Below are 27,534 nucleotides of genomic sequence, written 5' to 3' on the forward strand. Positions count from 1 at the left end.
GAGCAAGAGAACAGAACTTTCACCTGAACAATTTACCGCATGTGACAACATAAACTCAAAATCCTAAACAACCCTCATGCTATAGTGTCTTGTCACAGGAGCATTTCCAAAGTTTCTCATCAGTGAAGACAAAGTGTTCAACTTTCCACCAACAACATTGTCTTTGTAGCAAAAAAAATCACTTCTCAAATATGTGCTACAGTCTGAAGAACATACCAAATGACAAATCAAATTGTTTTCATCCTAACATATATATTCATGCTTTGGAATTAAACCTTGAAGAATGAGTCAATATTGTAAAGAGAGCAAGCTTCCCATGATGAACAATGATGCATGGGCACACTACTTCCTTCCCTCCCGGGGAAACCAATAACAGTATCTGAGGTGAAGAATGAATTAAAAGACATAATCACCTTATAATTCTCATACACTCCTGCAGTTACTTCACTGCAAGTTCTTTCAGTTGAATTGATGGAATTTCTAATCTAACGGAAGCCAACAGAGAACAAATAAAATCACTAATTTTGCCCAGTGATAGACTTTCATTATCCACCTTTTGACATAGATAAATCAAGTCAGGCTCGGATAATGGTTGAGAGAAATAAAGATACATCAAATGTTATGGAATGAAATAATGTTTATAATTTTAGAATATACCTAACTGCTTATCTATGTTTATGGCATGGGAATTATGAAGAAGGGTCATCAGACTTAAAACTTTAACTCTTCTTTCTCCCAATAGATGCTGTCAGATCAGGGTTTCTCCAGCAATTTCTGTTCTTGTTATCAGTCTTATTTCTTCCTTTTCCTAGTGGTGTGGCACAAACTCTGTGGTTGCAGAAGAGTTTGAAGTGGTCGGTTAAATTTGCTGCTCTGAATGTTGAGTTAAATTTGGTTAATCCTCTGTGTTTTGCAGTCTGTGACCACCCCACCAAAGACTGATCTACCTGCATTGGTGCAAGAGAAATCTTGGCAATCAGTGCTTAATGCAGAAAGTCTTGTGTTCCTGGGTTCCCTCACTTGACTCAGCCTCACACCTTTAGCAATGACCTGGGGAAACACAGTATTGCTGATCAGTAGAGTAATGGAAGGTCAAGGTTAGGGAATCAATTATTCATTAGGTGGCATTCAAAGTGGACAAGCCAACATTAAAAGTTTGCCTACGCCCATGGGATTACTACATTTCATGCTTCACACAGAACAAATTGCATCAATGCAATGATTACATGTCATACATAAGTGATTTGAACTTCTCCAATCTCTCTGAAACATGTTGCAACTTGAACAATATCCTCATCCTCTGTGTCCAGCTAAGCAGAACATGGAGAATCCTATGTCATCTTTCCCTCATTCCACCCTTGCTCTTATCCACTTCTGAGATGCAACTCACTGGTAACTGTTAGTTATCTCTGTAACTTATCCCACTGAATTGCATGTATCTGAGGTGTTGCATAATCTGCATAAGTTCTGTGCCAATGCACATTCAGAGATAGTGAGCTTCTATGCTGAGTTGTCAGATTTGTTGGAAGTGATCTGGGCCACATTCTAATAGATGCATAATGGCCCATGGGAGAAAGAAATTTTTGAGTTAATAATATCCATGTATGAATGCTTTAAATCATCATTATGCACATAATCAAATTTTAATTACGGTTGACATCGTCAACACAATTGACATATGGAGAAAGTGAGGACTGCAGAGGCTGGAGTTTAGAGTCGAAAAGTGTGGCACTGGAAAAGCACAGTAAGTTGGACAGCATCAGAGAAGCAAGGGAGTCGACATTTCGGGCATAAGTCCTTCATCAGGAGTGTCGGGGGAGGGGGGAATGAGGCTGAGAGATATATAAGAGGGTGGGGGTGGGGGAGAGGTATCTGGGAAGGCAACAGGTAGATGCGGGGGGGTGATGGTAATAGGTAGGAGGGAGGGTGAGTGGATAGGTGGGAAGGAAGATAGGACAGTTCAAGAGAGTGGTGCTGAGTTGGAAGGTTGCATCTGGGGTGAGGTGGGGAAGGGGAGATGAAGAAACTGATGAAGTTGACATTGATGAGGGAGTTGCGGAGGGAATGGTCTCTGTGGAATGCCAATAGGGGTTGGGGGGGGCGAATATATCTCTGGTGGAGGGGTCTAATTGTAATTGGCGGAAATGGCAGAGGATTGTGTGCTGTATGTGGAGATTTGTGAGGTGGAAGGTGAGGACCGGGGAGGATTCTATCCTTGCTCTGGTTGGAAAGGTGGGGTTCAAGGACAGAGGTGCGGGAAGTGGAAGAGATGCACTAAGGGCATTGTTGATCATAAGGGAGGGGAAATCGCAGTCCTTGAACTATGAGGCCATCTGGGATGTCCTGAGAGCAGAAACGGCAGAAGAATTGGGAGTAAGGGATAGTGTTTTTGCAAGGGGGGGTGGGTAGGAGGAGGTTTAGAGAGCTGTGAGAGTGGGTGGGTTTGAAGTAAATGTCCGTGTTGAATCAGTCACCGGAAATGGAAATGGAGAGGTCCACGAAGAGGAGGGAGGTGTCCGAGATGGTCCAGGAACTTGAGGTCAGGGTGGAAGGTGTCTGTGAAGTTGATGCATTGTTCATGGGAGGGGGGTGATGGTGATAGGTAGGAGGAGAATTCAAACTCTTCGTGGGAGCATGAGATGGCATCAATACAGTCATCGATGTAATGGAGAAAAAGGTGGGGAATGGTGACGGTATAACTAGGGAACATAGACGTTCCACGTACCCGACGAAGGAGCAGGCATAGCTGGGGCCTATGCAGGTGTGCATGGCTATGTCTTTGGCCTGAAGGAAGTGGGAGGATTCAAAAGAGTTGTTGAGTTTGTGGACCAGTTTTGCCAATCGAATGAGTTGGAGGGGAAATAAACAGAGGGCTTGCAGGCCTTCGCCACGGTAGATAAACGTGTACAGGGACTGGATGCCCATGGTGAAGATGAGGGGTTAGGGCTGGGGAAACAAAGGTCATGGAGGAAGTAGAGGGTGTGGGGGGTCTCATGAATGTATCTGGGGAGTTCCTGGACCAAGGGCGACAGGACAGAGTCATGATATGAGGAGAAAAGTTCGGTGGAGCAGGAGCAGACAGAGATGATGGGTTGTCCGGGGCAGTCAGGTTTGTGAATTTTGGGTAAGCGGTAGAACTGGGCAGTGTGGGGTTCCCAGACTCAGGTTGGAGGCTGTCATCATGGTTAACAATGCAAAAGGAGGTGGTGTGTGAGAGTTAGCGTCTGGCTTCAGCGGTGTAGAGGTCGGCGAGCCAAACTACCACTGCGCCCCACCCCCCACCTTGTCTGCTGGTTTAATGGTGAGTTTGGCGTTGGAGTGGAGGGCTGTACTTGGTGAGGGTGAGAGTTTGGATTAACATATGTGTTTTATGTGGCTAACCGAAAGTTAGCTTGCGACAGGTTGCTAAGCAGTCCTATCTTTTCATCTGAGTAGGCACATCAAGATGTAACACTCTTCTGTTGGAGGAACTTGAGATGTCCATGAAAGACCCTCCTATTCCTTTATATTCTGTGTTCTTCTGCAGAAAATAAGCAAGGAGATTAGATTATATTACTTACTGTGTGGAAACAGGCCCTTCGGCCCAACAAGTCCACACCGACCCGCCGAAGCGCAACCCACCCATACCCCTACATTTACCCCTTACCTAACACTATGGGCAATTTAGCATAGCCAATTCATCTGACCCGCACATCTCTGGACTGTGGGAGGAAACCAGAGCACCTGGAGGAAACCCACGCAGACACGGGGAGAATGTGCAAACTCCACACAGTCAGTCGCCTGAGTCGGGAATTGAACCCGGGTCTCAGGCGCTGTGAGGCAGCAGTGCTAACCACTGTGCCACCGTGCCGCCCACTAAGGAATCCACAAGTGAGAAAAATGGCATGTGCACCCCCGATTAAAGGAGGGTATTTGGTGAAAGTTTCAATGTGCATGCAATAGGCATAACAGTACTGAAGGTTGGTGGAACTCAATGATGAATGGAAGGGTAGACAAGTGGGGATGTGAGGATGCCTACACTTGGGAAGACAAAGTGAGGCCATTAGATTGGCATGTACATCAGGATGTAAGGCAATGCTTCTTTGCTCTCATCTTTTCTGCTCTATTCGGGTAATTAAATCACATTATTTGATTGTTTTTGTGGGCATGAAAGCTGAGCCAGATGAGGTGAGCTGGGATACCAGGCCAAGGGATAGGCCAACAGGAAAGCAGAAAAATAACAAGTGTAAAAGAAAAACCAGTTTGGAGTGACTCCCCTTTTATTTAGAAATTGTGTCCTCTGCTTCCTAATATCCCAAAAAGAAGTAACATTTTACCTACATTTATGTTGTGTTAGGCTCCACTGGGATAGCTTGAAATAAAGCTCCAGTATTCTCAGTCATCTCAAAAATTAAGAATGTTATCAAAGTATACAAAGTTCCCCAGTTATTTGACAGATACACACTAGGCTAACAGAAAACCCTGACCAGATTTAAAAAGACCTACTTCTCATTGGACAAATTGTAACCACATGAAAACAACAATGAATTGTTGACATAAAACTGTACTCATTAAAACTCTTAATTCCCTTCTGAAACCATCTTCTGGTACAGTGATAGTGTCCCTACCATTAGCCTGAGAGGCCTGTGTTCAAGTCCCATCTGCTCCAGAGGTGTGTAGTAATATCTCTGAACAGATCGATTAGAATAATAGGTTAAGTAAAATAAATATTAAAACCCGCATTCATGTATGGGGAGACATAGACAGCAAAAAAGAATGGCTATTATTGGGTGAAGGAAAAACAAAGGAGTTGAATATTCACCGAGACAATCCTTTTTGCTTTCTGGGATTTTCTTTTCTTTAACCACTTTTCACTTCACCACTTCATCACAGGAGGCACAGGCAATTCTTGCAGTAACTTCAAAGTCTCTTATTTACTAGTTAAAGGCCATATCTTACAACAACTGTAGGGAGAAATTAAACTGACTTTAGGTATTTTACATACCTGCCTTTGAAGCAGCCAAAAGGCTTCTGCCAATATCATTCACATCCATAAGCTGTTCAGCTCCCCAGGAACTCATCAGATAGTTGTTGGCATCCACAACTGGCACAACACCACAATGCAACTGCTGACCAAATGTCACTATGCTCACACGCCCTGGTGCTGACCCCTCTATAAATACCCTCTGTGTGTTTAAACAAAATGACAATGGAAACATGACTTACAACAAGTTTCAGTAACTCAGTTTTTTAAAATTCTTTTCACAACTGTTGATTTTAAAAAAGTGCTCAATGAAAAATAAAATCAAGAAATGTTGTTTTTAAATTTGTCTGTCCCTTTAAGTAATTTGTAGGTATCAATTAAATCAACTCTTGTTCTTTGAAACTCTGTACAGACCCACAACCACATTTCAAAGCACCTTCCTGCTGTCACGGGCACAAATCTGGTGAAAATTTGTTGCATTCTATCTCTGGCAGTAATGCTCTTTCTAAAGTTAGGGAATCAAAACAGAATACTTCAGATTTGGTTTGACCAAGGTTCAATAAAATTGAACCAAAACTTTGCTATTCATATACTCTCATTCTGTTGTGTAAAAGGCTAACATGCCATTAGCCTTCCTACACCTGCATGTTATTTTTCAAAGATTTCTTGATAAGGACATACAGGTCAATTTGTACATCTGCACTTTCTAACCTCATAGTATTTAAGAAATACTCTGCACCTGACAGTGTAGATAAACTTATTTTCCCATTAAAATTAATCTGCTATGTTCTTGACCATTCATTAAGTCTGTACAAATTCTCTTGAAGCTGCTTTTCATCTTCCTCACAGCATCATTCTCACCTAGCATTATATCATTAATAAAACTTGGAAATATTATATTTTGTCTCTACACTCAAATCATTGATATATATTGTGAACAGCTGAGAGCCAATTACTGATCCTTGTGGTATGCCACTCATCACAAACAGGGATAGTTGGAGAAACTCAGCAGGCAATGCCTTGTAGTATTATTGCGAGATGATTAATTCAGTGACCCATTTAATGCTCTCGGTAACTGGGTTCAAATTCTACTTTGGTAAATTGTAGAATTTAAATTCAATTTTTTAAAGCCAGAAATGAGTCTAATGATAAACCTAAAACTATTGTCAATTGGTAGAAAAACTCATCTAGTTCATTAATGACTTTTAGTGAAGAACACTGCTGTCTTTAATTGGTCTGATTGACATGTGACTCCAGAGGCTGGTAGTGTGGCTGAGTGGTCTAAGACACTGGATTAAGTCTCTAGTCTTAACAGGGGTGTGGGTTCGAGTCCCACCACTGCTGTTTCTACTGATCACCTCCAATGACGCAGCTTGTTAAAATGTGACTCCAGCAGTACAGTTGACTTTTGCCTGCTGTCTGGGTAAATGGTCGAGTAGATCATGCAGTTATAACAATTGCTATGAAGTCATAAATAATAAATGGCTGAAGTATCAACTCTCCGGTTCCTCAGATGCTACCTGACCTGTTGTGCTTTTCCAGTGCCACACTTTTTGATTCTGTCTCAAACTAGTCAAGCAACAGCCTGACATAGTTATACTCATGGTATCATAAATGACAGACAATGTCCCAGACACTACCATCATCATTACAATAGCAGTGGGGAAACAGTGGGATACAGTCAGGAGTTGCCCTGGAAGCCCTCAAAATTAACTCCAGACCCCATGAAGTCTCATGGCATCATGTCAATGGTGGGCAGGTTACCCACCCTCCCTCTGCTGATGAATCAGTACTCCTCATGTTGAACAACACCAGAAGTATATCCTCTAGGGCACAAGAGTGGCTCAGAAGCAGCATGACTGACTGAGCTGGTCAGCTCCTAAAGGACATAGTTGTTAGACTGGGTCTGCAACAGATGGTCAGGGAACCGACAAGAAGTAAACATATTTTTGATCTCATCCTCATTAATTTGTCATTCATGACAGTATCGCTAAGCGTGACCATTGCACAGTTCTCTTGGAAACGAAGTTCCAACTTCACTTTGAGAATACCCTCCATCATGTAGTGTGGTGCTATCACTGAGCTAAATGAGACAGACTTTGAACAGGTCTAACAACTCAAAACTGGGCATCAACACTTAGCAGAATCATACTCCAACACAATCTACAATGTTTGTTAGAAGATTTGTAGCTCGGGTGCTCGTTGTTGTGGTTCTGTTCGCCAAGCTGGGAGTTTTTCTTGCAAACGTTTCATCCCCTTTCTAGGTGACATCTTCAGTGCTTGAGAGCCTTCTGCGAAGCACTTCTGTGCTGATTCCTCTGGCATTTATACTGGTTTGAATCTGCCGCTTCCAGTTGTCAGTAGCTGTCCGCTGCAGTGGCCGGTATATAAGGTCAATGTCGATGTGTCTGTTGATCGAATTCGTGGATGAGTGCCATGCTTCTAGGAATTCCCAGGCTGTTCTCTGTTTGGCCTGTCCTATAATGGTGGTGTTGTCCCAATCGAATTCATGTTGTTTGTCATCTGAGTGTATGGCTACTAGGGATAGCTGGTCGTGTCGTTTCGTGGCCAGTTGGTGTTCATGGATGTGGGTTGTTAGCTGTCTTCCTGTTTGTCCTATGTAGTGTTTTGTGCAGTCCTTGCATGGGATTTTGTAAACCACGTTGGTTTTGCTCATGCTGGGTATCGGGTCCTTTGTTCTAGTGAGTTGTTGTCTGAGAGTGGCTGTTGGTTTGTGTGCTGTTATGAGTCCTAGTGGTCGCAGCGGTCTGGCCGTCAGTTCCGAAATGCTCCTGATGTATGGGAGTGTGGCTAGTCCTTTGGGTTGTGGCATGTCCTCATTTCGTTGTCTTTCCCTGAGGCATCTGTTAATGAAATTGCGTGGGTATCCGTTTTTGTTGAATACCTTGTATAGGTGTTCTTCTTCCTCTTTTTGTAGTTCAGGTGTGCTGCAGTGTGTTGTGGTCCTTTTGAATAATGTCCTGATGCAACTACGTTTGTGTGTGTTGGGGTGGATGCTTTCATAGTTCAGGACTTGGTCTGTGTGTGTGGCTTTTCTGTATACCTTCGTGGTGAATTCGCCATTCTGTGTTCCTGTACCATCACATCCAGGAGTGGAAGCTGGTTGTCCTTTTCTTTCTCTCACCAGCTCCCATTCCTGGACGTGATGGTACAAAGAACACCGAATGGAGAATTCACCACGAAGGTATACAGAAAGGCCACACACACAGATCAAGTCCTGAACTAGGAAAGCAACCACCCCAACACACACAAACGTAGTTGCATCAGGACATTATTCAAAAGGGCCACAACACACTGCAGCACACCTGAACTACAAAAAGAGGAAGAAGAACACCTATACAAGGTATTCAGCAAAAACGGATACCCACGCAATTTCATTAACAGATGCCTCAGGGAAAGACAACAAAATGAGGACATGCCACAACCCAAAGGACTGGCCACACTACCATACATCAGGGGCATTTCGGGACTGACAGCCAGACCGCTGCGACCACTAGGACTCATAACAGCACACAAACCGACAGCCACTCTCAGACAACAACTCACCAGAACAAAGGACCCGATACCCAGCATGAGCAAAACCAACGTGGTTTACAAAATCCCATGCAAGGACTGCACAAAACACTACATAGGACAAACAGGAAGACAGCTAACAACCCACATCCATGAACACCAACTGGCCACGAAACGACACGACCAGCTATCCCTAGTAGCCATACACTCAGATGACAAACAACACGAATTCGATTGGGACAACACCACCATTATAGGACAGGCCAAACAGAGAACAGCCTGGGAATTCCTAGAAGCATGGCACTCATCCACGAATTCGATCAACAGACACATCGACATAGACCTTATATACCGGCCACTGCAGCGGACAGCTACTGACAACTGGAAGCGGCAGATTCAAACCAGTATAAATGCTGGAGGAATCAGCACAGAAGCGCTTCACAGGAGGCTCCCAAGCACTGAAGATGTCACCTAGAAAGGGGACGAAATGTTTGCAAGAAAAACTCCCAGCTCGGCGAACAGAACCACAACAACAATCTACAATATCATGGTCTGGATACTCAATCATTATTATCAAGCCATTGGATCAACTTTCATTCAAATGAAGACTGCAGGAGGAAATACTAGTAAGAGCATTATACACACCTGAAAATGAGGTGTGAACTTGATGAAAGTGCCAAATGGAACTATTTGAACACCAAACAGTGTAAGCAGCAACTGATAGATAGAGCTAAGCCATTCCACAACCAGCAGATTAGATCCAAGCTCTGCAGTCCTGCCATATCAAATCTGAATTGCCGTGGATAAGTAAACAATTTGTTGGCGGAGGAGGCTCTATAAATATCCCCATTTTCAATAATAGAGGAGCCCAGCACACCAGTGTAAAAGATAAAGCTGAAGAATTTGCAACAATCATAGCCAGAAGTGCAAAGTGTATGATCCAACTCAACCTCCTCCAGTGGTCCCTAGCATTACAGATATTAGTTTTCAGCCAATTTGATTCACTCTATGTGATATCAGGAAACAGTTGGAGATACTGGACATTGTAAAAGTTATGGGCCCGGACAACATTTCAGCAGTAGTATTGAAGACCTGGGCTTAAGGGAGCTTGCAGCTCCCTTAACCAAGCTCTTCCTGTACAGTTACAATACTTGCATCTATAAAGCATTGTGGAAAATTTCCCAAGTATATCCTGTACATAAATAAAAGCATGACAAATTCAGACTGGCCAATTACTGCCCCTTCAGTCCAATCTTGTGAGGATATTGAAGGTGACATCAAAAGTGCTGTCCAGCAGCACCTACTCAACAATAACCTGCTCAGTAATATTCAGTTTGGGTTCTGCCAGGGCCACTGAGCTCCTGCCTCATTACAGCCTTGATTCAAACATGGACAAAAGAGCTGAATTCTAAAGGTGAGGTGAGAGTGACAGCCCTGCATTTGGCTGAATGTGACATTAGGGAGACCTAGCAAAACTTGAGCCGATGTGAATCAAAATCTGTTGACTGAAATCATAACTGGCACAAAGGAAGATGGTGGTTGTTATTGGAAGTCAGTCATTTCAGTCATCTGCAGGAATTCCTCAGGGTTGTGTCCTAGGCCCAAGCATTTTCAGCTGCTTCATCAATGACCTACTCCCCATCGTTAGGTCAGAAATGGGATGACTACACAATGTTCAGAACCATTTATGATCCCTTGGGTCAAAATCCTGAAAATCCCTCCTTCACATCATTGAAGACCTACTTTACGTACTGGAAAGTGGGTTGGAATGGGATACAAGTTTATTTGGCCAGGGAAAATGATGGGCTGATAGGCCTCATTCTATGCTATAATCTTTCTATTGTTCTGTGGTTTCTATTGTTCTTAATTTTATGCTTGTTACCCAATAGTTAATCTTGCGAGCACATTACCTCCTGTCCCATACTTATTGGAGTAATGAGCCAGGAGCCCAGGTTCTGCTATCACAACTCTGGTTCAAATCTCATCAAACCAGATAATGGAATTTGAATTCAATGAAAAAATATTTGGTAGAAAGCTAGTCTCGTAAGTTCATAAAATATAGGAGCAGAATTAGGCCATTTGGCTTATTGAGTTTGCTGGTGGTGATCATGAGGCTATCAACAATTGTAAAAACTCATTTGCTTCCATATCTTGAGGGAAGGATATCTGCAATCCTTACACAGTTTGTCCTAAGCTTAACTCCAGACCTAAAGCAATGCGGTTGACTCTTAACTACTTTATGAATGGCCTAGCAAGCCCTCAGTTCAAGCAAAACCAGGGATAGGCAACAAATGCTAGACATGCCAGCTACACCCACATTCCATGAAAGAATAAAGAACTAAAAAATGTGTTTTTACTTATGTAATAAATGTCCTGGAGTCCAGAACTAGAGGGCATAGGTTTAGGATGAGAGGGGAAAGATATAAAAGAGACCTAAAGGGCGACTTTTTCAAGCAGAGGGTGTCACGTGTATGGAATGAGCTGCCAGAGGATGTGGTGGAGGCTGGTACAATTGCAACATTTAAGAGGCGTTTGGATGTGTATATGAATAGGAAGGGTTTGGAGGGATATGGGCCGGGTGCTGGCAGGTGGGACTAGATTGGGTTGGGATATCTGGACGGCACGGACTGGTTGGACCGAAGGGTCTGATTCCATGCTGTTCATCTCTATGACTCTATGACTTAAGTAAATGCCTTCTGAAAATTGACACATATTACATATGCTGACTGCTCTTTATCAATTCAGTTAGTAATATTCTCAAAAAAAACTCTAACATGTTCATCAACTATGACTTCCCATTCACAAATCCATGCTGACGATGCCCAATCAGATCAAGTGTCTATTTATCACATTCTTTGTAATAATTTTGATCATTTTCACCATTAATGATAGAAAGCTAACCAGTCTCCCCACTTCTCTCTGTCTTCCTTCTTACAGAGTGGGGTGCTGTTTGCTACTTTCCAAACTGCAGGAATCATTTCAGAATCTATAGAATTTTGGGAGATGGTCACAAATACATTCATTATTTCCATTCTACTCTGGAATGTAGAATATCAGATTCCAGAGCTTTATCTGTTCCATTAATTTCTCCAGTACAATTTTCTTTCTAATTCTAACATTTCTGAATTCCTCATTCTTCCTAATCCATTGATTTCTAATTCTGGGAGATTCCTTGCATCTTCCATAGTGAAGATGGACACAAAATAATGACCTTTTCTACCTTTCCTCTCTTCTCCATTATAAATTCTTCTGACTCTGGTTGTAATGGATCTACATTTGTCTTAGCCAAACATTTCATTCTTACATGTGCATAGAAATATTTACCGTCTAATGTGCTTTTTTTTCTAGTTTACATTCATAATCTGCTCTCACTTCCTTTACATTTGGCTTCTTCATCTTGTTGTGTATTGTTCCAGATATGTGTTAACTTGGCTGCCACAGAATTTTCATGTCAGGGTCTGAATGATGCTCCTGGGCCCCAAATTTGCACGAGTCTCCTTGACTGTGCTTCTAGCATGCTGTAAAGCCAGTAGTTCATTTTCTAATATAAGGGTGTTGTGAATGCAGCAAGAGTCACTTAATCACTGTTTTAACTCTCCAACCATACTATTCCTGTCAAAAAAAGTAGGCGTAAACATGGGCCTTACTCCTTTCTGCTAAACGTTTTGCTTCAAATCTGCATTCTTTCTCGAATCAAAATTGAACTCTTACATTATTCAAGGCATCATTATATAGGTATGCCATTCTGAATACTGTGCCATGCAAAGCAAGCCATAGATACATACTTCAGATTTCAGTGCTCCCTCTGTCTCAGAATCTCAGTCTTCAACTTCAATCCTAGTATTATGACATGTTTAATATGCTATCCTGTTTTGTACCACTACTCTTAGTTACAAGTCACTGTACTGAAAATAATGGTTCTGATTGTAATTCTAGATATTAAGTAAAATAAAAACATTGCTAATAGTCTCCTGCTCCCCCACTCTCTGATTGTGTTGTACGCAGGAGCAGTAGTGCATGGCAACAGTCAATGCACATTAAAATCAGATTTCCCGCTCTCCAGAAGTCATCCCATAAATCACCATGGCTCCCCAGAGGGCAGAAAATTTGATTTTAATGCACACTGAATGTTCCCTGCTCTATCACCACTGCACAGTAACACAATTGGGGAGCTGGAGACTAGGGCTTGGATTAAATTAGTTTAATTAATCTGTAGAATGGAAAAGAGAACAACAAACCATGAGCTGGGAAATAGGGAACAACACAGCAGGAGTTAGATAGTATTATTGTCATGTTGGCCATTTCATAACCTAGTCATGGGTTTTCTTTGATGGATGTATTGTCTTCAACATGACTCACTTTATGTAAATAAAGAGGCAGTGTTCAAATAGACCATATTTACTTATTTGGGAAGATCCATGACTTGTTTTCTGATTCAGAACTATATCATTGTTCTTTCACTGTCGCTGGTTAAAATCCTGGAATTCCCTTCCTAACAGCAGCACACGCCATGGAGTGCAATAATTCAAGGAGGTGGCTCACAACCACCCCCTCAAGGGCAACTAGGGATGGCCAATAAATGCTGGCCTAATCAGTGAGGCCGACATCCCAGGAGCAACTTTTTAAAAAAAAATCATTTACCAAGATATGATTTACAAATGTACACCTTCTAATCCAATAGCCATAGTTTCTAATTATAGGGGTACAGTGAATTCCCAGTTACTGTCCATCACCTGCATACAATTAAATACAATTAATGTACAATTAACATTCATTAGGCCAGGTGTCTAAGAGAATAAGGGAGGAAACATTCAGTGCTATACCATCTGTCTCCACAGTGCTTAGAACCAACATTCTTCCCTGTGTTCTCAATCAGTCTCATCATAATAAAAAAAAGGAGAAATTGCTGAGTTTCTCAAAAACTTTCTAGTTTATGTTTTATATTTATTTCTTTTATTTTCTGCAGTACTTTGCTTTTAATGATTGCAGACTTCCAGGTGATGAATCTATTGAAGTGGAGTACTGTACACAATTCTGGTCACTATACTGTAGGAAAGGTCTGATTGTAGTGAACAAGGTGCAAAGGATGTTGCCTGGGATGGAGTAGTTTAGATAGGAGGGATTGGATCAACTCAGATTATTTTCTTTAGAGCAGAGATGACTCATAGGGAACTTGACTGTTGTGTATAAGATTATGAGGGTCATTGACAGGGTGGATGCTTTGTTGCTGCTCTCCCTAATTGAATGATCAATAACAAGGGGGAATAATTTGAGGTGAAAGACAGGAGGGTTAGATGGCATTTGAGAAATTCCTGTTTCATACAGAGGGTTGTGGGAATCTTGAAAGCATTGCCTGGGCAGGGAGTTGAGTTGGGAAGCTAACCACCTTTGAACTGTACTTGGATGAACACTTCAAACACCATAGCATTCAAGGCTGTGGGCCAACTGTAGACAAATGGGTCTGGTGTAGATTTAGAGTAGTTTTTTTTGTTGGTGTAGATCTGGGGGACCGAAGGGCATCTTCTGTAATGTATGATTCTATAATGCAAGGTTCTGGGTTTGAGGATTCGTCTCCCAGTGAATGTTAAATTGGCTATGACTGCTGCATCACACCAATGACTTAGCTGAAATGATTATACTCATTCACATATTGAAAGCCACCTTGAAAAACCAAAGAAATCTATAATGTAATTATCAATCCTAAATTCAAGGTTGCCTCTTATTCTTCTAAACTCTAATGAATATGACCTCCTCAACTTCTCATCATAAGACAATCTGTCCATGTCAACCTAGTGAATCTTCTTTAGACTGCTTCCAATGCCAGTATGTCTTTCCTTAGACAAGGGAACAAAACTGTTCCCAATATTTCAGCTGTAGAATAATCTTGTCAAGAGTGCATGACTGCATTGCGAATGGGTGGCCAATACAGACATTTTATATTTGAGTAAAAATTAATTGTCAGTTGATAAGTGTTGTGTTATTTTGAGAGCAGCATTGTAATTCCAGAATGGTATGTAACATATTTGTTATGTAATATTCACCGTTAATACTGAGTTTGACAAAGGGTCTACTGAGAAACTATCTTCGGTGGCCAGTGTTAAGTAAGGACATCGAAGAATTAGTGAAACAGCATAAAATATGTCAAGCTATGGGAAAGAAGCCACCATCAGTCTCTTTGCAATCGTGGGAAGTGTCAGCGAGAATGTGGAAGAGGCTGCACATAGACATCACAGAATTTGAGGGGCAACAGATATTCATTGTGATAAACTGGCAATCAAAATGGGCTGAGAGCTTTTTTATGAATTGAACAAAAACTAGCAAAATTTCAGAAAATTTGGGTAGTTTGATTGCTGTGGGATCCCAGAGGATATTGCACCTGACAACTTTGTTCAGAACCATTTTCAAACTTCATGAGAATGAACATGGTAAAACAGAATAGAGTTTCACCATAACATCCTGCTTCAAATGGAGCAGCAGAGTGCACAATACAAAATGGTAGTCATGTTTTCTGGTTACACAAATGCTAGATACAAATTGGAAGAAACTATGGATGCCATTTAATCACAAACTGGCTTTTTTTGTTGTCTATTTATTATAACACACAAACTGCTATTACAACTGAATGCAATCTGATTGGTTTCTTGTAAGGTAATCTGAAGTGAGGTTTTTGTTTCTGAAATCACATTCATCACAATGAGCAGAAGATAAACAATCCAAACAGAGAGAGAGAGCTATGATAGTGATAAAGTGAGAGAAAATAACCTAAAGTTGAACCAGAAAGTTAAGGTTAAAGAACTTTATAAGTTGTTGAAGTGACTACCATCCAAAGTCAAAACAAAATGTGGTCCTCATACATATTTATTCAAGATGTTTGGTAGTGGGCAGGTTAAGTTTGTAGTTTTTGCTTTCAAACGTTCATGAAGAAGGGAGCTAGGAAGAATCAAATGAGTCTGATGAACTGGATAGTTGTGTTATGAGTAAAGAACCATTGGTTGTTCTAACACAGGTTGTGCTGGAAATCAGTTCAGATTGAAGTCTGAGTCGATGTATGATGAAGGAAAAAAATTCAATGGTCAAGGGCAAAATCAGTTCTTGTTAGAGAAAACCCCTCCTTCAGTCTCAGGCCAAGACTGTTCCAAATTCTTCCTCAAGTTCTGAAAGACTGAGACAAAAAAGGAGGTATTTTCCAAGGAACAGAAAACCAGGGGTTAAATTAAAGTTTTAAATAAATGGAAAACTAGACATGCAAGTAAATTGTATGGAGTGTTGAGTATTGTGGAACATACTCATGAAAGAGACAGCAAAATGTTGGCACCCTCTTATAGAGTCATAGCATCATACAGCATGGAAACAGACCCTTCGGTCCAACCAGTCGACACCGAGCATGTTTCCAAAGTAAGGTAGCCCCTCCTGCCTGTACTTGGACCACATCACCCAAGCCTTTCCTATTCATGAGCTTATCCAAATGTCTTTTAAACTATGTCACTTTACCTGCATCCACCACTTCCCCTGGCAGTTCACATGAACCATGGCTCTATGTGAAAAAGTTGTGCCTCATGTCTTTTTAAATCTTTCCCCCTCACCTTAAAAATATGCTCCTTAGTGGAAAGGCCATTCTCATTCACCTTATGTATACCCCTCATGATTCTATAATGTCACCTCTGAACCTCCTACATTCCAGTGAAAATAAGTCCCAGTCTTTCCAGTCTACTTTTATATTTCAAACCCTCCATTCCAAGCAACATCCTGATAAATCTTTTCTGAACCCTCTCCAGTTTAATGATATCATTCCTATACCAAAGTGACCAGAACTGGACACAGTACTCCAGCAGAGGCTCACTAATGTCCTGTACAACCTTAACATGGCATCCCAACTCGTGTACTCAAAGCTCTGAGCAATGAAGGCAAGAATGCTGAACACCTTCTTAACCACCCTATCAACATGTGATGAGAATTTCAAAGAATTATGTACCTGAACCCCTAGGTCTCTCTATTCTACAACACTACCCAGGGCCCGACCATTAGTTGTGTAAGTCCTGTGCTTGTTTGTATAACGAAAACACAATACCTCTCATTTATCCAAAACTCTATCTGCCACTTCTCAGTCAATTGACCCAATTGATCTGTCTCTTTGTAATCTTAAAGAACCTTCTTCACTGTCCACTATACCACCAATTTTAGTGTCACCTGCAAATTTACTAACCATGCCTCTTATATTCTCATCCAAATAATTTATATAAATGTCAAAACGAAAGTGGACCCAATACCAATCCCTGTGTAACATTGTTGATCACAGGCTTCCAGTCCGAAAAAAAACCTTCCACCACCACTCTGTTTCTGACCGTACAGCTGATTTTGTGTCCAATTGGTAAGTTCACTCTTAATGCAATCTTATCTTGTTTTACTAATTAGTCTACCAGTAGACCCTTATCAATGGTTTTACCAAATTTGTGACCATTTTTTAATATACCTATAACATATACATAAAGTATGTATAATTGTTAAGTTCAAATTGGCTCTGCATCGGCTACACATTGTTTTATTCTGTAATGCAAAGTATCACACCCACTCCTTTAAACAGTTACATTTATATGAAAGATTGTGGGATGTTTTCCTTTATTAAGGATAATATATTTATTGTTGCAATTAGATGATAAGCAAGAAGCTATCAATCAACTCCTGATTCTAAATAAAATGCCTATTATAATAGGTTCATTTTTGGATTACCAATCCCAACAAACATAAATATTTCTGTCTACTAGTATGGTAATGATTATTATAAACAAGTAAACATAGACCGTGAAGGGCTACCTGTTGTTTTTCTTTCCCTTAACTAATTAATTATCAGATGAAACAGATCATTTCAGCCAATCCTATTATCATAGCAAGCTTTGAAACCACAATCCTTTCATCTAAGCTACGGCTGCCCAGTTTCCACAATTGTAATTAAAGATATCAGGGAAGAAAAAGAATTCAAAAGCACACCACTCGCATAATTATGAACCACATAATATGTATTGTCATGGATCAGACCAAACACCCTTTACATCGGTCATGATCGAATGGTGAAACAGACTCGATGGGCCAAATGGCTTAGTTCTGCTCCTATATGTTATGAAAATGAACATCTTATGGACAAAGATAGTTAGATCCTAACGTTTTCTTATTTTAAAGGTAAGTGTAAGGCATTGCGTTCTGGGTGCAATTTGATTGGTCAAGTTACCAGACTTGAAACAAAATACAACTTAGCTCTATCAAAATGCTTAACAAATAATATTTATAATATATATATTAATTACTATTAATTAACTGTTCCAATACAGAAACATTCCATAAATGCACCCTTGGCAAAGGCAAATTCCATAGAATAGACTGTCTCCCATGCAATTCTAAAGAGAACCCCAGCTCTTAGCTGTAACAGAGAAATGAAGAAGAGCTTCCACATTCAGCTTCATGCCCCCAGAAACTGCTACTGAAGACCACACACATTCAGGCTGCTTCTATTGTTCCAAATTTTTTAAAATTCCGAGGCCTCACAAGCTGTTGACTTCATTGACTTTCGGGCAGATTGTTCCGCACCTCTGTCTCAACTCTTCGTTATTATCAAAACCGTAGAAAAGCCGTAGTATCTTTGCAGTATAAATATGTATAACATGTATAGTGCTTTTAATGTAATAAAATGCTAGAAAGTACTTCTTGGGAGCATTTCAAATCAAAATTTGGACTGAACCACATATTAAGACAGAAGGCGCCAAATGGAAAGGATCGACTAAAAGGAGGATAAAGAGGTAGAGAGATTTAGGGAGGGAATCCCATAGCTGAAGGTACGTTTGACAAAATTAGAGCAAATAATATTGAGGTGCATGGGAGGCCTGATTTAGAGAAGTGTCGACATCTAAAAGTGTTCAGTGGCTGGAGGAAATTATAGAGATAGGGGTCATTGAGGAATGTGAAAATGAGGAGGAGAACTTTTCAAATAAAGGTCCTGTTCAATAGCTAACCAATATAGATCAACAAACACAGGGTAGCTGGTAATAAGTCACAGGTGTGAGTTAGGGCACAGCAGAATTTTTGATGACCTCAAATTTAGAGGTTCAAATGCAGGAGGTAGCAGTGACTGTGTTGGAGTAACCAAAATTAAAATTAATTAAAATTTTAAGAAAAAGTGGAAGTGTCACAGAAACTATCTCTTGCAAAGAAGTATCAATAATACAGACTAATTACAAGTATTCTTGCTCCCATCAGAAAAGTTATGTTGAATGGGAGTACGAGCAGTCAGTGCTCCAGCATTCATGCCTGAATTCTCCAAGCAAGGTTTTAACAAGTGTGACATTTCTCCCTGGGACTTCAGGATTACAGATTTGACCGATATGGTATTTAATGAAATGAAACAAAATCAATATCTGCTGCATGATAAGTTACCTTTAAAACAAATAGGGTACTTGATCAGATATCTTAGACAACACATAACAAAATAATTTCCTTACAAAGGTTTAAGTTACATACAGGAAAATGCATGAATACTTACATTTCAAAAATCAGGGAATGTGAACAATAGTTGTCTTTTAGTAAATCCAATAGTGCCATCTCTTGGTCATGTTTTTGATTGCAGTTGTTGCTCTTAAGAAACAAAATATTGCATTTATATAGCATCTCCCAAAATCATTGTACTATTTCATACATAATAAAGTATCTTACAATGTGTGCTCTGTATTGGTAAGAGGATTAGAGCATTTTGCATTTGATGAAACCACCATAAATAGTAAGGCCATATATCGAGATAAAAAAACAGAAAGAACTGCAGATGCTGAAAATCCAAATGAAAAACAGAAATTCCTGGAAAAAACTCAACAGGTCTGGCAGTATCTATGGAGAGAGATCAGAGTTAACATCCAGTGATTCTTCTCCAGAATTGATGGTGTTAGCAACTATTCATTCTCCTAGGCTGACTGTTATTCACTTCTTTGTCTATCAACTGTTTTTCTCTCACTCTGGGTTCTATTTCAACCCATCATTTACTCCATACCCCTCCTCCCCACCATACCTTTTGGATACAAAACATTTTTTTCCAATCTACCATCAGTTCTGGATCCAAAATGTTAACTCTGATTTCTTTTCATACATGCTGCCAGAATTGCTGAGAGCTTTCCAAAAATTTCTGTGTTTATGACCGTATATCTAGATTTGATTGAAGGTGGAATGTTAGCCTGGACACTGTAGCGGCAAGAAGGGGGTGGATAATTTTCACTTAATGAGATAGTGTAGAATGGATGATATCAAATTGGGAAAATGATTCACTGTAAGACAATTTTTTTTTAAGATTACTTACAGTGTGGAAACAGGCCCTTCGGCCCAACAAGTCCACACTGACCCGCCGAAGCGCAACCCACCCATTCCCCTACATTTACCCCTTTACCTAACTTTACGGGCAATTTAGCATGGCCAATTCACCTGACCCGCACATCTTTGGAATGTGGGAGGAAACCGGAGCACCCGGAGGAAACCCATGCAGACACGGGGAGAATGTTCAAACTCCACACAGTCAGTCGCCTGAGGCGGGAATTGAACCCAGGTCTCTGGCGCTGTGAGGCAGCAGTGCTAACCACTGTGCCGCCCACTATCACAGAAAGACAAAATTGCTGCTTAACAATTACTGTTGCACAGGGCACAGGAATCTATAAATCTAATTGAAACATTGGTACAGATTGGAAGAAGTGATGACGTGTTAGGTACAACATGTAAAAATATCAAGGACAGGATTTTCATGGAGCAGGCAGGGAAGTCAAGTCAGGAAACGTCCTGACACAGAAGAACCATCTCCACTATAAAGACCATTAATCACCATTTATTTTTATAGGGGGTTTGGAGAGCAGTGAGTGAGCTGAAGTTGGACCAGTACCAAACACAGAGAATGCTGGAGGAACTCAGTAGGTCTGGCAGCATCTGTGGAGAGAGAAACAGTGAAAACATTGAGTGTGGTATGAATCTTCTTCAAGCACTCATCCCCTCACCTCCACATACACTCTCTCCTCCCTCCCTGTTCTTTCATATCCCAAGACCCTTTTATGCTCCTTAAAATTTCGCATGCCTTCTTCAATCCTCTAAATCTTCCATGGCCACTTATTAAGTATCAAAAATGGGCAAACCTCAGAAGTCATGTCTTTGAAGTAGACATTAACAATAAACTTCTAACAATATGGCAATGAAGCACAATTAAATTGCCAAAAACTGATGGCAGTGGGTAGAATCTTACATGAATCTGGGCAATGTGGGCCATGACGAAGTATGTGGCAGAATTGGGAAATGTGCAGTGAGGTTCATCTCAATGTTTTGATCATCTTGCTCCATCTTTTATGTTTATAATAAGCAGCATAGTGAGATTCTTACTAGGCAGTGGCAAGTAGCCAATTGCCATAACTCACCTTATTAATACTCAACCTTCAACCTTACCAAACACATTCAACATTGGAAAAATTCAACAAGGAAACGAGAGTGGGTACTTGGTAGATTCAGCTCACCACTTTGCTTGGCAAATGTGGTGCTGGAAAAGCACAGCAGGTCGGGCAGTATCCAAGGAGCAGGAGAATCGATGTTTCGAGCATAAGCCCTTCATCAGGAATATGGGAGGGGGCATAAAAAGTCAAGGTGACCCCTCCCCAACATTCCTGATGAAGGGCAGATGTCCAAAATGTCAATTCCACTGTTCTTGGATGCTGCCTGACCTGCAGTGCTTTTCCAGCACCACATTTTTCAACTCTGATCTCCAGTATCTGCAGTCCTCAATTTTTCCTACATTCCTCGGCAAGGCCTCCATGTTGGAAATGAGGCACCAGGATCTCAAGTCACACACCTTGGGCACCAGGCACATGTACTCACATACGCAGACATTGACATTCAACATGTGCCAGTTCTTAAGAACGCTCATGGCATATTTGCAATCCACTTACAGAACGCTTTTGCACTTCAGTGCTACATTGCGGACTGAGCCAGCAACTATCATTGCAATGCTGCTGCAAGGGCACTTCTCACTCATGGACAATTATCTCCTTGCTTGCTGCTATAATGCTCACTCACATTGAGCCTACCTGGATATTCACAGCCTCCAACCTTACATTTCATTACCGCCTTGTGTTTTGCCACCTCAGCAGGAGATATCAGGTCCTATCCCGGCTGCCAAGCCATTTAGCACAGATACAAAGTCACGAAGCATGTCATAGTTGTCGGTAAGCCTCAGTGAATGGGATTGCCTTTCCTCCAGGGGTCTTGGTGCAGTAAGTCAACAGCAGCCTCCAATCCCAGTTCAGAGCCTGTTCAAGGTACTAAGAGTCAGGATTCTCTCTACATGATGGATGAGGAGTGATGGACAGTGCAATACTCATCTTGACTTTTTAATGCCCCAGTGTGGGCTGTTAACTTCCTGAAATGAGAGAGAAGCAGTTTGAAGGATGGCACAGTCGTTACTATTGGTGCAGATGGAGATGTGTCCTGAATGAGTATTAGGCAACATAGCAGGCAGAATTAGTGATGTCAGGGTTAGCGGTGACAGCAAATAGGAAAGACATTGCAGGTAATGGTGAGAGTGATAGGGCATGAACCTTGGTGTGATGTGGGTACAGTAGCAGACCTAGATTGAGGATGAGCTATCAGAGAGAAGATGGTGGCACTTAACTTGGCAGAGTGGAGGAGACATTGATGGTTTTACATTGTTGTATATTTTTCCAGACAGTTTAAATTGCTTTAACCCTGGTGGCAACCTCAGACCAGGTTAGAATGAACTGGTGTCAGGGCGTCCAGTGCTAGTTTGAAATTTCCCCTGTCTGCCATGCCCAGGGTAACTGTCAGAAACTATGCAGTCCAGGTCCAGTCTGGCAGCATTTCTCGAAGAGCACAATGGGCTTTTAAAGATGGCGCAGGCACAAGAATAGCCACTGTTTCAATGAATATCTGCCAAGTGGTGAATTGTCCTGGAAACGATGTGCAGTCAGATGGAGTGAAAATTATACATGAGAGACACAATAGGAATTGTGGTAGGTCATTAATGAGGTACATTTGGTGAGAGGTTAAGAAAACCTATTTGGCCTCACAACAAAAATCTCTCTAAAGTATTCAATGCAATTGTGACTTAGACAATACAATTCACAAGATTCAGTTCAATCTTTTTTGCTAACCTATACAAGATGTCCTGTGTATCAATGCACTCCAGGAACCAGGTACATTTTCTTCTCAAAGGCTGATTTTTCCTCAATCAAGAAGCAAGGTAAGCAGAAACTGTAGACCAGTTAGCTTAACATCTATTGTTGGGAAATTGTTGGAAATAAGGAAATACTGATGGGACATTTAGAAAGTCAAAACACAATCCATCAGAGTCAGCACCATGTTATAAAGGGTAAATCATGTTTGACAAATTTGCTAGAGCTCTTTGTAAATGTAACAAGTAGATATTGGGGGTCTTGTAGATGTCGTAAAGCTGAACTGAAAGAAGACATTTGATAAGGTGCTGCACAAATGTTTGATACACAAGGTAAGATCACAGGGAGTTAAGGATAATTTTTTGATAGAGGATTGGCTAACCAACAAAGGGCAGAGAAAGTCAGAAACAAATGGGTCTTTTTCCTGGTTGCAAGCTGTAAGCAGTTGGTTGCTATAGTGCTCAGTCCTTGGACCCCAACTATTTACAATCCAAAGCAATGACTTGGATCTAGATAGAATATATTATAGCCAAATTTGCAATTAACATTAACATAGATGAGAAAGTAAGTTGCAATGAAAAAATGAGAAATTTACAAATACATATCAAGAGGTTAGGTGAATAGGTTAAAATTTGGCAGATGGAGTTTAATGCAAATCAATGTGAGGTTATCCACTTTAATCAGAACAAAAAAGGCACATTATTATCTAAATGGAGAGAATTTTTTAAGTTTTTGGTGTAGAAGCATCTGGACGTCCTCGTGTATGTGTCACAGAAAGCTAGGATGCAGGAACAGCGGGTAATAGGAGGCCAAATGGAATTTTAGCATTTATTGTTAACAGAATGGAGTGCAAACTAGTGTTGTTGCATTTGTACACGGCACTGATGAGACCACCTCTGGAGTAGTACAGTTTTGATTCCCTTACATAAGGAATGATTTAATTGCATTGGAAGCAGTTCAGGAAAGGTTCACTAGGTTGATTCCAGAGATTAAAGGCTTTCTTGATGAGGAGAGATTGAGCAACGTAGGACTATAATCACTAGAGTTTCGAAGGAATGAGAGAAGATCTGATTGAGGTATATAAGATGTTGAAGGGTATTGACAAAGTAGATGTAGAACAGATATTTTCCTGTGGAGCAATAGGCCAGAGAGGTCATAGTTTTAGGCTATAGGATGGCAGATTTAAAATAGTAAGGAAAAGTTGCTTCTCTCAAAGGGCCATGCATCTGGAGAATTCACTACCCCAGAGTGGAGAGGACACCAGGATACTGAATAAACTTAAGGATGAGATAGACAAATTTTAATGAGTAACGGGTTAAAGGGTTATGGGAGAAGTCAAGAAAGTCCGCAGCTACACTGGCACCACCCCCCGCCTTTCCCCCCAACTTATCTCAGTCCCAACCCCCAGATTCAGCACCGCCCTCTTGACCTGCAATCTTCTTCCCGACTTCTCCGCCCCCATCCCCTCTCCGGCCTATCACCCTCACCCTCACCTTCTTCTACCTATCGTATTCCCAGCATCCCTCCCTCAAATTCCCTCCCCCTATTCTTTGTCTCAGCCCGCTTGGCACACCAGCCTCATTCCTGAAGAAGGGCTTATGCCCGAAACATCGATTCTCCTGCTCCTCGGATGCTGCCTGGCCTGCTGTGTTTTTCCAGCGCCACATTTTTCAACTCAAAGAAAGTCATAGAGTCATAGAGATGTACAGCATGGTAACAGAGCCTTCGGTCCAACTTGTCTATGCTGACCAGATATCCCAAAGCAATCTAGTTCCACCTGCCAGCACCCAGCTCATTCATATGGACATCCAGATGCCTTTTAAATGTTGCAATCAGGGGGAAATAGAGAAGGATCATCCCCTCGGCAGTTTGGCTGAAGACTGTTGAAAGTGTTTCAGCTTTATCTTGTTGTCTTTGATTTCAGTGGAGTGGATGCCAACATGAAATCAGCCATGATCATACTGAATGGAGGAGAAAGCTCAAATGGTTGAATTTCCAACTAGTTCTTATGTTGAAAGATTTAGGATTGAAATTATTTCAGATCATGACATCTAGAATTCTCAAGTAGTGTATTTTTCAGTGTTTAATGTAAAACAGCATTAATGCATCTTCACATGTATGCAATGCTGTTGAATGTAATTGCCGACTTACCTGTGAGAAAAGAGGCCTATAATCGATCACTGTAGAATAAATACATCTAATTTTTCATACAGAATTCAACAATTGAAACTGAAAGAACACATTTTATTTTCTATTTCAAAATCTGTTAATAAAAAACATTCCACAAGCACATTATTTTTTCCTCTATGTGGTTCTCTACTTAGGATTATGGTTCCCCTACAGGTAATACTTCTGAAGTACTAAGAATCACATATAAATGGAGTCCGACTCCAAAAGAATGACTGGTTCGAACTGTCCATGCCTCCAATGGAGACCTCAAGGACAAGAGTACTGCTTGCAGGCAGGATGCCAACACACTTACCACACGCCAGCAAAAAAAAAGGAACAAATCATGGAATTTGGATGGTCACTTTAATAGGGATCCCAAGTCTGTCCAACTTGGTGAAACTCCAGGCCCAAAATTCCTTTTAAATCAAAGATTGACATATATACAGTAACATCTTGAACACAGAAATAAACATATTCCAGTCAACTGCTATATGTAACATTTCTTGTATTTCTTTTTTGTTTCTATCGGATTAGAAATGTTTCAACTAGGGAATATCAGTAAGATGAAAAATGTCACACTTCAATGTTATATATAAGCACAAAATCTCATTTCAATGAGAATTTTTATTTATTCACTGATGCTAATTGACTTAAATAGGTAAATCACCGTAATCTCAGCAGAAAATAGGACTGCTGTCTCATTACAGACAGTTGACTGGTGGTGCTTTAAGTTAAGGTCTTCAAACCTCAGGTGAGGTGTGAGATTGTCAAGGTAGGACTTCATGGTGAATTAACAGCATGGTGACGTCATGCTGTTGGTGTGACTCTGCAAAGCTAACCAGCCTGCAGCCAACTGAATTCACCCACTCTCACTGGCCAATATAAACCCAGACAACAAGTGCAATTTGGTAAAAACAATGACCGCAGATGCTGGAAACCAGATTCTGGATCAGTGGTGCTGGAAGCCAGTTCAGGCAGCATCCAACGAGCAGCAAGATCGACATTTCGGGCAAAAGCCCTTCATCAGGAATAAAGGCAGTGAGCCGGAAACATGGAGAGATAAGCATTATTTCTCCATGCTTCCGGCTCACTGCCTTTATTCCTGATGAAGGGCTTTTGCCTGAAACGTCGATCTCACTGCTCGTTGGATGCTGCCTGAACTGCTGTGCTCTTCCAGCACCACTGATCCAGAAACAAGTGCAATTTGTCAGATGAATAAGAACAAAACCGTCAAACAAAGAATCAGGTGGACAGGGAGATAGTCACCAGCACCTGGAAGAGTCTTGTGCTTTTCAAACAGCATGAGAAAGAGGTTTTGGAGGCAGCAGCTTCATAAAGAAAAGAGTAGATCTACGTGAGAGCAGGAGTGGCACTGGGAGATTAAAATTAAATCAATCTGCTTCTTTCAATCTGCTTCTATTTGTCAGAACCAAAGTGTGACATCACAGGAAAACAAGTAGATGATTGATGCGTACTTTGACTGTCTCTCTTTTGGCTAAATAGCTTAATTCATGAGATGTTACTGCAGCTTAAAAGTACAGTTAGGAAGTTAAATATAATAGAGATGGCAACTGTGTTGCAGTTGTGGTGTGTGCGACCAAATGGAGTCTGCAGTGACCATATCGGCAGCAAATGTTGTCTAATTAAGGAACTTAGGCTCCACATCATCACCTCTGAGCTGAAGATGTGTATAATGTGACACATTAGTGGAAGGGGGAGGTACCTGGACACTGTCAATTTGTTCTCAGAATTCTGAAATGGCACACAGTCACATACAATTTAAGGGAGAGAAGTGTGGGTCCAAGACTCCAATTTGAATTTTAACATGGGAGACTGAAAGCAGGACTAGTGAAAGTGAGCTGAAAATGTGTTGCTGAAAAAGTGCAGCAGGTCAGGCAGCATCCAGGGAACAGGAGATTCGACGTTTCGGGCATAAACCCTTCTTCAGGAATGAGGAAAGTGTGCCCAGCAGGCTAAGATAAAAGGTAGGGAGGAGGGAGTTGGGGGAGGGGCGATGGAGATGTGATAGGTGGAAGGAGGTCAAGGTAAGGATGATAGGCCGGAGTGGGGTGGGGGCGGAGAGGTCGGGAAGAAGATTGCAGGTTAGGAGGGCGGTGCTGAGTTTGAGGGATTTGACTGGGACAAGGTGGGTGGAGGGGAAATGAGGAAACTGGAGAAATCTGAGTTCATCCTTTGTGGTTGGAGGGTTCCTAGGCAGAAGATGAGGCGCTCTTCCTCCAACCGTCGTGTTGTTATGGTCTGGCGATGGAGGAGTCCAAGGACCTGCATGTCCTTGGTGGAGTGGGAGGGGGAGTTAAGTGTTGAGCCACGGGGTGGTCGGGTTGGTTGGTCTGGGTGTCCCAGAGGTGTTCTCTAAAACGTTCCGCAAGTAGGCCGCCTGTCTCCCCAATATAGAGGAGGCCACATTGGGTGCAGCGGATGCAATAGATGATGTGTGTGGAGGTGCAGATGAATTTGTGGCGGATATGGAAGGATCCCTTGGGGCCTTGGAGAGAAGTAAGGGAGGAGGTGTGGGCGCAAGTTTTGCATTTCTTGCGGTTGCAGGGGAAGGTGCCGGGAGTGGAGGTTGGGTTGGTGGGGGGTGTGGACCTGACAAGGGAGTCACGGAGGGAGTGGTCTTTTTGGAATGCTGATAGGGGAGGGGAGAGAAATAGTGAA

At 41.5% G+C, this 27,534-nt stretch overlaps 1 protein-coding gene across 2 annotated transcripts in view; it reads right to left on the bottom strand.

Annotated features, from left to right (window-relative positions):
• Window positions 1-582: 582 nt before the first annotated feature.
• The window catches only part of LOC132815021 (RNA-binding protein 12-like), a 129,019-nt gene continuing 102,067 nt past the window's right edge, over window positions 583-27,534 (bottom strand). For both annotated transcript variants that reach the window (XR_009644617.1, XR_009644615.1), the window contains exons 3-5: window positions 19,026-19,117; window positions 4,985-5,165; window positions 583-1,050 (exon numbers count right to left, since the gene is read on the bottom strand). The gene's annotated coding sequence lies outside the window, so the exon portion shown is untranslated. The remainder of the gene's footprint in view (window positions 1,051-4,984; window positions 5,166-19,025; window positions 19,118-27,534) is intronic.

The sequence above is a fragment of the Hemiscyllium ocellatum genome, chromosome 4, assembly GCF_020745735.1.
Source record: "Hemiscyllium ocellatum isolate sHemOce1 chromosome 4, sHemOce1.pat.X.cur, whole genome shotgun sequence".
Taxonomy (NCBI): domain Eukaryota; kingdom Metazoa; phylum Chordata; class Chondrichthyes; order Orectolobiformes; family Hemiscylliidae; genus Hemiscyllium; species Hemiscyllium ocellatum.